The 11,494-nt window shown below is 41.2% G+C and overlaps 1 pseudogene; it reads left to right on the top strand.

Annotated features, from left to right (window-relative positions):
• Positions 1 to 9,386: 9,386 nt before the first annotated feature.
• Positions 9,387 to 10,650, top strand: LOC135707782 (uncharacterized; annotated as a pseudogene).
• Positions 10,651 to 11,494: the final 844 nt, after the last annotated feature.

Here is an 11,494-nt window from a genome sequence, read left to right as displayed (position 1 = left end):
GCCTTTTAATGTAAAATGTGTGTTACCTTGTGAAATAAGAGTGTCCACGGAGTGACTATAAGAGGTCCAGGATAGTTCTGCCGTTTCCTGCGGAGTAAAACTGTTCATCAACGACTGGTCAGGCGATGCAGTGACTTTGGCAAGGTCGCTCAAGGACGAACTGCACGGAATTATTGAAGGTATCCCAACATAAATTGGTTCTTCGAGCCGGATTTCAACTACCGGTGAGTCAACGGTTGGGATATTAGAGGACATCGCCATTGCATCGGAAGTCATCCAAGAAGTGCCATTGTGTCCTCCTGAAAGGATTTCCGCCATGGAGGTAGGCCATTATCACCCTACCTGAAAGAGATCTACGTCCACATAAAGGACCTTCGCCATCATCAGACGATGTGAATACACTGATCGCCATCACGATTGTGACTGGTTTGGCACCGCGGCTCTGTACATCCAGTCTCAGTGCGCCATTGCACTTGGACATCGTAATCAATTGGCACTTATTGGCATGGCAATGGCCGATTGAAGTAGCTGTTTTCAACGAGGTGCTTTCGCGTTTTGCTGATATTTTCGGACACAAGAAAGATCTTCAGGGCTACGTAGTTCAACCTTAGTGTTGATCTGCCATCGTTCAGGTAGGTTGAACAGGTGTATTTCCGGCCGAAGCCAATCTTCATTTATCGAACATCAACAATTCGACAAATTTCTTCACTTTCCACGGATAATCGACCGGTATTTAGCACAGAGTGAGGCAGCTAACAGTGAACCATCGCGACATATCTGCAGACCATTCGAATACTACTAGTGGCGAATCGGTAGTCGGGGATTGGCTAAGGAGCTAACGAAGAGGAACAAGGAAGCTACACCACAACATTGACGAAACCATGGGCAACACCCATCGAACCTTTCGGCCAGAATAAATTTTTCCTTTTTTGATGAAATTTGGCTAAATTTCCTGGCGGAGGCAATCCCTATGCTCAAGGGCTTCATTGGACGAAGCTTTGAGTATATGTCCTGCCGTCGCAGGCATTCTGTCGATACTACATTGCTGTTTTTCCCTCTGTTGCACTGGATATTCCTATTTCAGACAACTTGCTACTCTGTTGCTGTACATCGAAGGTGTTTTTCGAACTTGGTTGTTGGCGTTATTTGTAATTCTCTTGGTGAGCTTTACGGTATATGTACAGCCGAAGATTGGGTCTTTGAATACTACATGCGCTCTTTTCTACCCTTTTGTCATTCACTGGATCGTTTTGGAGTCTGACGCTGCTGACATTCGCTAAAAGGCACAACAATTTTCGATTTGGTTCTGATCGGTTGAGGGGCACCGCTGTTTAGTCTCACAGGTGAGCTGAACAGTATATGTTCACCGAAGCGGGCCAATTCTTGAAACTACATCCACGTTTTCTCTCGCTTTTTGGAAAACATACTGCGTCGGCAAGATTCAACAATGGCAACCAAGGGATCAAGACAACTGAAGTCTCTCACGACGAAGCTCAGAGGTCTTCGCACTTCGTTCAGCAACATTAGACGGTTTGTTAGTGAGTTTAAGGAAGAGACAACAGCAAGTTAGATCAATGTTCGTATTGGTCGTCTCGATGAGTTGTGGGAATCCATTAATGAGACTTCTTGGGAGATAGAATCTCATGAAGATTTTAAAGGCAAAGAAGCATTTCATAAGGAACAGGAAGAGTTTGAAACCCGTTTCTACGACGTCAAATCTTTCCTGATGGATGGGTTGATGGATTGAGTTTCGATGGGAACATAACATAGATGAGTGGTTGAGTTTCAGAGACATCTACACTTCTCTGATTCATCACAAAACCGATTTGCCGCCAGTTGAGAAATTCCATTATCTCAAAGGATGTCTGGTAGGAGAGGCAAAGGCTCTGGTTGATCCGCTACAGATCACTTCGAACAATTATCAGCTAGCATGGGATACGCTGCTAAAGCGTTACAATAATAGCAAGCTCTTGAGGAAAAGACAAATCCAGGCGTTGCTAAAACTGCCGTCTCTCGTCAAGGAATCCGTTGATGAACTACACAAGTTGGTGCAAGGATTCAATAGAGCTACTTGGAACTTAGATCAGGTACTCGAACCTGCTGATTACAAGGACTTGCTGTTAGTGGAGCTCCTCAGTTCTCATCTCGATCCAGCTACGCGACGAGGGTGGGAGGAATTTACGTCTACCAAGAAAAAGGATACATTCAAGGACTTAATGGATTTCCTCCAACGGCGAATCCAGATCCTTGAATCGCTACCAGTGAAATCGGAAGCCAAGCCTGTCTACCAGAAGGTTAGCCACAATGCTACTCAGTCCAACAGTGCACAATGTCCGTCCTGCTCAGAAACCCATGGATTACACATCTGTCCAGACTTCGTAAAGATGTCGTTATCCAGTAGGGAGTCTTTTCTGCGTAGTCATTCTCTTTGCCGAAACTGCCTAAAATGAGGTCATATCGCAAGAGATTGCTCATCGAGATATTCTTGCCGAAAGTGTAAGGCCAGACACCATACGATTATGTGTTTCAAGTCAGACGGAGTCAGCTCGAACCAGAGGTCGTCCGGAAGTGAAGTTTCGGGTGAAGGCGCTAAGCAAAACGTAGCTGCTGCAGATCTGTGTCATCTAATGTGGCAAAGATTACGTCATCCCAGGTGCTCTTGGCTAGAGCAATAGTCATCATTGCTATCCAGCTCGTGCCCTATTAGACTCTGGTTCGGAATGTAATTTTATTTCGGAAGATCTGAATAAGTTGATGAAGGTCGCTAGCATCAAGGTCGATATCGCTATTCAAGGACAGACGAACACGAGAGTCACTCGACAGATTCAAGCTACGGTCAAGTCTCGGATTTCGTCGTATTCTCGTTCTATGGATTTCCTAGTATTGTCAAAGGTCACTGCATGTTTGCCTACTGCCACGGTACAGACTAACAGATGGGAGGTACCGAAAGGAATCGAACTAACGGATCCAGAATTCTTTCGGTCAAGAGAGGTGGATTTGGTGTTAGGAATCCAAGCATTCTTCAGCTTCTTCCAATCTGGACGGGAGATTCCATTGGGCAACGGACTGCCTACACTCACTGAATCGGTTTTCGGATGGGTGATGTTCGGAGAAATCAGTAGATCAGCGGAAGGTTCAAGATTCTCGTGTAATCTCGCAATATTTGACAATTTGGAGGAACTATTGTCTCGTTTTTGGTCCTGCGAGGAGGTGGGAGCCGTCAATAATTATTCTCCAGAGGAAACGCACTGCGAGGAGCAGTTTGGGCGTACCGTGCGAAGGGAAGCATATGGTCGATATACGGAAACTCTTCCTAAAAACGAGCGAATCTTGGAACAGCTGGGGGAATCAAAGGACATAGCGCTGAAACGTCTACGAAGTGTAGAAAGAAGATTATCGAGGGATCCAAATCTAAAGAAACAGTATTATGACTTCATGGAGGAATATGTCAAACTTGGTCATATGAAGGAAGTCGTGGATACGAACGAAGAGGTGGTGAAACGAGTCTTCCTACCCCATCATCCAGTGATCAAGGAGTCGAGCACAACAACCAAGGTCAGGGTGGTGTTTGATGCATCCTGCAAAACATCAACGGGCGTCTCCCTAGAAGATGCACTGTTTGCAGGACCGATTGTGCAGCAAGAGCTGAGGTCGATCATCTTTCGAAGCAGGTTCCGCCAGGTTATGGTCGTCGCAGATGTGGAGAAAATGTTTCGGCAGATGTGGGTCACTCTGTTGGATACACCACTCCAATGCATCCTTTGGTTTGGACCGGATAATGAGGTTGCTACGTACGAGCTGCTTACAGTGACGTATGGTACGAAATCGGCACCATTCCTAGCTACTCGTACGCTCAAAAAATTGGCAGATGATGAACAAGAAAAGTTTCCACTTGCTGCTCAAACCGTTTACGAGGACGTCTATATAGACGATGTGATCACCGGCGCGGATGATGTTGAGTCAGCTATCGAGCTGCGACACCAGATCGATGACATGTTGATAAGTGGAGGATTCAGGTTGAGGAAATGGGCGTCAAATGCAACCTGGCTTCCCAATATAGACTGTTTCAAATTCCAGTTTACCATTCCGCCACTCGTTGATGGTCAACATTTCACCAAACGGGGTGTGCTGAGCATTGTTACGCGTTTATTCGACCCATAAGGACTACTGGGAGCAGCAATTACAACATCGAAAATATTTATGCAGCGGCTTTGGAGTCTGGAGGTTGAACAAAATCAAAAACTGAGCTGAGACGACCAACTACCGGAAACGGTGGGTGAGGAGTGGCACAAATATCAAGAGCAGCTTGCATCACTTAACGAGTTGAGGATTCCACGATGTGTCATCGTTCCTGAAGCAATATCTGTAGAATTCCATTGTTTCTCGGACGCATCCATGGTAGCTTACGGCGCTACAGTCTATGTGCGAAGTAAAAATCGGGATGGAACTATCACGGTGCATCTGTTAACATCGAAATCGAAGGCTGCGCCACTCAAGATACAATCTCTGCCTCGCTTAGAGTTGTGTGGAGCACTACTATCAGCTCAGCTCTGGGAGAAGGTATCGAACACTTTGAAGACGGACATCAAGGTTTACTTTTGGACGGATTCTACATGCGTGATGTAATGGATCAAGTCTCCACCCGGAACATGGACTACGTTTGTGGCGAATAGGGTTGCTAAAATCCAAGCTGTGACGGAGGATCACAGTTGGAGTCATGTGTCAGGGATCACTAACCCTGCAGATCTAATATCTCGTGGTATTCTTCCAAAGGAAATGTCAAACAATGAACTTTGGTGGAGTGGGCCACCATGGCTGATGAAACCTAAGGAACAATGGTTATCGGACCCTATTCCACAACAGCCTCCACAAGAAGTGCGGAAAGCAGTTGTTTCCTGTACTGCAGAGAAATTTTCATCATTTATTTCGGACTATCTCACTAAATTCTCCGCTTACAATAAGCTTACTGGCTTAGATTCATTGGAGTCCTAAAACGGAACAGAGAAAAAAGGAATGGATTTCTTACTACTCGTGAATTGCAACAAGCGAAGGAGCATTTTCCGAAGGAGATCAAGGCGTTGAAAGAAGGAGTATCCGTAGCACAAAGCTCACCATTGCGATGGTTCAATCCACGGATCACGGAAGACGGCATCCTACGCGTGGGTGGAAGACTAGGTCATTCGGACGAACCACTGGCTGCGAAACATCCCATGGTACTCCCAGCAAATCACCATCTAACTGAGCTGATTCTTCGTAATTACCATCAAAGGTTACTTCACGCTGGGCCTCAACTCCTTCTGGCAGCAGTAAGACAACGTTTTTGGCCACTCGGCGGCAGAAATGTTGCCCACACAGCAAAAAAATAATTTTGATATCACATCAAAGTGGATGCACTACAATCATGTCGAAAATTTCATGTAATTTTTATGACCACATAAATAAACAAATGCAGTAAAAGCAGCGTAATGTCAGCTCATGCATTTTATTAATAATAATTTTGTCCTTTTTAGCAAGTAATATTACACCATATTTTCGACATGATTGTAGTGCATCCACTTTGACGTGATATCAAAATTATTTTTTTGTTGTGCACAAAATCGTTCATCACTGCCAACGTTGCTTCCGAGCAAAACCTACACACATTGAACAGCAAATGGGAGAACTTCCAGCTGTTAGGGTAACCGTTACAAGACCATTTTCAAAAACAGGAGTGGACTATTTTGGACCTGTTTACATCCGAGCTGGTAGACGTCGAGCAGCGATCAAATCATATGTTACGATTTTCGTATGCAAGAACACAAAAGCCGTTCATATGGAGCATGTATCGGACCTGACAACGGAATGTTTTCTGCAAGCATTACGGAGATTCTTCGCTCGGCGGGGCAGATGTTCGGACATGTACTCCGATAATGGCACAAACTTTGTTGGAGCTAAAAATAAAATCGATGAGCTTTTCAAACTACTGCAAGATCGTGATCATCGTGATACAGTAACCAAAGAATGCACTAAGGAAGGCGTGCAATGGCATTTCAACCCTCCAAGTGCACCTCATTTTGGTGGCTTGTGGGCAGGCTGCAGTGCGGTCCGCAAAATTCCACCTACTTCGAGTAATAGGAGATAATCCCGTTTCTGCAGAAGATTACCTTACTCTACTAGTCCAGGTTGAAGGTTGCCTGAATTCACGACCATTAACAGCAATCTCTGATGATCCCACGGATCTGGAACCTTTAACTGCAGCGCATTTCCTAATAAAGGGTGTCCACGATGAAATTTCCACACACAAAATTGATTCGCAAAATTCGAGTTTTCATCCGATTGCCATCAAATTTTCAGGGATTGAGAAATAACTATTAAACTTCATTTTACCATTTTACTCGTATTTTATTTACAGTCCATACGCAAATGCCCGCACCTTGGCCTTAACCCCGGCCATAAGATTCTGCACAACCTGTGAATCAACCGTTTTTTGCATTTAAACCCATACTTTCTTCAGTTCCTCGACTGTCTTCACTACCTTAGGTCGTTTAAGAAGGTGCTGCTTCATAATCGCCCAGTACTTCTCGATGGGGCGGAGCTCCGGAGTGTTGGAAGGGTTGAACATTTTCGGCACGAAATTGACTTTATTGTCCGCATACCACTTCAGCACGTCCTTGGAGTAGTGGCATCCCAAGTAGCATTTCTTGTTTTATTGCACTCTATTAGTGGTTATTGAGATCAATTTCATAAAACCGCCAATAAATTAATAGCTCCAGCACAACCTTTTGATAACCGCTATAAGAGCGTCATACAGCTTAGTGGACCACTCTTGATAAGGTTTATAAAGCATGTTTGAGAATCACAATAAAGCTGTCTTAAAACCTTTTGTCAGGAAGCCTCATACTCTACAAAAGGTTCTCATAGCCTCTATAAGAGTAATATTGTATCCAAGCAGTTTTATTACGCTTTGGTGAAAATCAGTTATAAAGCCAATTTAATTTTTATTGGCTTCAAAGCAACCGCCATAAATTAGCTTGTTGTTGTTCTGTTCTGCTGAAACTTTTTTTTCCAAATGGAAATCTTTAGCGGTAAAAATAGGTTTGAGTGTTGGTGTCAAGATCACCATGCAATCAATTTTGTTTCATGGCGACATTAGTGAAAATCTTAAAGAAAATGTATTACTTTTTAGAAGTTCCAAAACATATGCGCTTGAAATGTTATCGTGTATATTGAGATAATATGAGCGTTAAATAAATGCGCCTCCAAGATAATTCAAGTTAACAAAAAAAAATTGTTTCAGAAATCAAATGAATGTGATGGAATCATCTTAAATTTAAAGAAAATAGATCTCAATAAATAAATTCATACCAATGCACACTGGAAATCATTTCGGATATCTAATTTAGCCACTATTTCATTAAAATTACTTGGGTTTTATTCCAAGGCTAATGGCATTTTCATAATGACAATATGGCGACAGAGGATTTATGAAAATAAATTACATTTTCGGCGATAAACCTGATTCCTCTGCATCATGTCAGCAATAAATCAAGTTGGTTGTGACATAACCGTCTTAAACCTACCATACAACTATCCCAATCTTCTTCTTTTTCCTTTAGATGGTGCTTAGATTGATCCTAAGAGGAAGAGGTGACAATTGACTTCTTACTCTTTAATTTCTATCTCTATCTCTATCTTTATCTATATCTATCTCTATCTTACGCACGTCAACATAGCCAATCACGAGCTGGTTCACGTTTGACAGAAAAGTTGTTCATTTTTGCCCCCGTATTGTCTCCTCTTCTCTTAGGATTGATCATATTTGACATCTGCTGGAGAAAATGTACAACTTGTAGTTTGTTCAAATATCTAAAAGATGGCAGTATAATCAACACCTACATAGCTACCGTAACTGAACCATATACTAACTTTCGTGGTTAATCAGTGTTATCTATTTGAAAAAAAAAAAACAACCCTTACGTCTTTTTATTATGCCAGGTTTTGGTCGAATATAATTCTGTATTTTCTTCGTATATTAGATGTATTTTAAGCCGGATATTTTAAGTTGGTTAATAAATAATTTCTGCTTGGATACTAAAATATACACGCAAGCTCTTTCCGTAAAAAGGTACACTACGGTGATGATTTCAGAACATGCTTGTGACAGATTGGTAGTCATAAGTTTTTTTTTATAAACAGGTGAATAATTACGTTTTTAATATTTTTGCTGCATTCCTTGGGCACCATAGAATGATTTCCGCATAAGTAAATATTGTTGAATTTAAAGACATTTATAAAATCACACATTCACTAGAATCAAAAAACAGCTTGGTATCTTGAAGGTTGTTGGTAACGCCACACCAGACCAATGCAAATTCCGTCCCATTCCGGCCAGCATCGAGCTGGTGTGGAAAAACCTTAAGCCTTATAACAGTGCTGAGATTTTATTAGTTCGATGAGTTGAAATTACCTTACTTTTTGTTTTGATTGTGGAAGATACAATATCCGGAAATGTTTCTCAAAATAGCGTGTCAGCATTTTCGAGCACAGAATATTTCGGTAGCATGAGAATATAAAACAATGTTCACTGGATATTATAAGAACTATGATTAAGTTTTTCAGATATTTTTTTTCTTTGATGCGTCTCTTTGGATGGCTGGTGACGATCATAAATTTTTCAGCTTTAATACATTCTAAGGATAAAACATTTTGAAAAATTGTGCTAGTTGTTTTTCTTATCTATGGATTAACATAAGGAAAAGGCTTAACGACATTTGTAAATAAACTGTTCTAAAGCGCTTTCCACACAAACTGAAGGCTGCTTACGCGAGCCAACGCCATTATCGTATATGATATACTTTCTCCCTTTCTACTATCCGATGATAATGTTGGTTTGCGTAACTGGCCTTTGAATTGTGAAGGAAGAGATCTAATACGGTTTGTTTATAAATGTCAATAAGCCCTTTTCTATCGTTAATCCAAATCTGTTGTCAAATAGCGCCATCTCTCAGAAATATATTGCAACTTTGATAAGCAAGCGATGCACGATTTCTAGATTCTACGCATTAAAGAGTTAAAAGTTACCCAAAGAACAACCAATTAATTGCTTATTAGTATTTCCACGGAACTAAATTATAAAAAAAGAGGAGTATGGAATAAGCTTGGAGTTTACCTAGCTATTTTTATAACTTTCATCAAACTCATTCGGGTTAAGAACATTTTGATATTTTTATTCCGTAGCAATAAAAAATATTAGCTATAAATGCGTAACTCTGCTTAACCGTGTGCTGAGTAGCATTCATAACCACAAAATAAAAACAAAACAAACGGAACTTCGAGTCACGTAGCCATTCCATTTATGGTGTTAATTTTATCGATTTCCCGAAAAACCCGAAAAACCTAAAAAAAAAATGCCATTTAAAATCGTGCAAACCGTAGAAAAAGGTGAACTATGCCTCTGTGTTATTCCGTCGCGATGGGAGGAGAAAGGTGTTTTGTACTGGCCAAAAAAGTCGGTGGTGGCTAGATTGTGCCACGATGAAAATTCTTGCCCCAATCCAAACTGGGAGAAGATCAATTGTGTATTGAAACGCGAGTTTCCTACATACGCTGAGGCCAACCAAGAATTGGAGAGAATGGAGGCAATCAACGATACGGAAGTTGATGATAATGATGCACTGTATCAACCAAAAGCAAAAAAGGTGCGTTGCATGAAAGCCGATAAGAGGCCGTTGAGTGTTGTGAAGGATTTCAACAGATTTCTAATTGATCCGATAAATAACGACCACTCAATGGCAGAAAAACCGACCGACGCAGATGACATGGTAAGTTTCATTATTGAAAACTCATAATTATTGATTGCTAAATCACTGATGTTATGTCTCATTGCAGGTTGTATTGCAGGTGGATGAAGTACCGGTCGTTTATATTGAGGAGCAAGATGTCCCAACAAGCATTGTTGATGAAACTCAACAGCCTTTTGCTTCAGAAAGAGCTGACGGCGATGATACGCAAGCCATTGTTGTCAACGGTATATTTCCAGAAGTTTTGATGCAGAATCAGTTGAAAATAATGGCCAGCTTGGCGCAAATCATTACTTCGATGGAAATACTCTCGGCCAAGGTGTTGTCCATTGAAAAGCAGATGCAAGACTTGATGCAAGCTGAACCTCGCACGTCTGATAAGACAGTCGTATTCCAGCCAGTCAACACTCTCGAAGAGTTAAACGGTCTGGAAGAGTAATTGAAGACGGAAAGCAACATGACGCGGTATATCGAAAGATTGAGCAGTGTTTGCGGAACTTCCGGAAAAACTGAAGGATTGGATAGCGCATACCGGCTTATAGACTGCATGGCAACACGAGAACTCATACATATGTGTTCGTGGACGGGGCTTGCACGGGATAACTCTGAGCCCGGTGGATCTCACGACCTTGACGGAGGCCCAACGAAAATCCCCCTAAAGTTTTACACAAAATTTCGCGAGCTTTTCTTCAGACTAGTGAAGTTAGCTGATCACAGCTTTTGTGAAGCATCCTGTGAAAAGTTCCTCAAAGGAATAATGAAAAACAGCAAGCAAAGGCTAATCTCTAAGATGACGTCGACACACAAAAATAGGCCGAAGAAGTTGGTCTATTCAACAAAGAAGAAGGATGAAGAAAACGTAAACAATTAAGTTTATGCGAATGTTTCACCGTAAGGAATCGGTATTTTTTTTTTGTTTGATTTTACTCGGGACACCAATTGCACTGCTTACAATCTTGATAATAAAGATTTGTTGACAAAAATGACGATTGTATCATTTTTTTTTAGTTTTTACAAAGAAGGATATAACATAGGGTAGAGAACTACTTCAGCCTAATCGCCCATTTTGGGCCTATCGAACAGAAAACTTCAAATAAATCCATGATTTCAGAGTTAACAAGTCAATTATGCGTTTGGTACGATACTTTTTATTAATAATCTACGGAACGAAGTCAGTGAACGCGTGATATAAAGGTTTACACCCATTATTCTTCAAAACAAAAGAAGCGCTCCGACCGAATCAATTTTTATCATCATCCGATAGGCCAAAGTCAAAAATGTTTGTGTGTGTGTGTGTGTGTGTGTGTGTGTGTGTGTGTGTGTGTGTGTGTGTGTGTGTGTGTGTGTGTGTGTGTGTGTCAGTTAACATTCTAGTACTACACAAGGTTTGTTTTGATGTTAAAGATATTAAGTTAAAAATGGTTGCAATCCCTATTGACGACACAATGGACACAGTATTTATCCCACTTCTTCATACCCTTAAGTGATTTTTATACATAAATGCTTTTAAGTTAATAATTAATAGTAAAAACCTGAATGTATCTATTCATTGTACTTTTCAGGACTAAAATTTGTATACCTCAAAATTGAATCAAAATCCGTACATTAATACAAAAAGTAGGTGATCTTCGGTCCCTCACGGTATAATATAAGTTGTATTTTTTTCATACACTGCACATCTTCAAAAAACAAAGCCTCGAATCGACACAATAAAA

This window comes from Ochlerotatus camptorhynchus, unplaced genomic scaffold (genome assembly GCF_037179485.1).
Source record: "Ochlerotatus camptorhynchus isolate MF236.1 unplaced genomic scaffold, CSIRO-AGI_Acam_v1.1 ptg000318l, whole genome shotgun sequence".
In the NCBI taxonomy this organism is placed as follows: domain Eukaryota; kingdom Metazoa; phylum Arthropoda; class Insecta; order Diptera; family Culicidae; genus Ochlerotatus; species Ochlerotatus camptorhynchus.
Note: the sequence above shows the minus strand (reverse complement) of the source record. Positions and strands in the feature narration are given on the sequence as shown.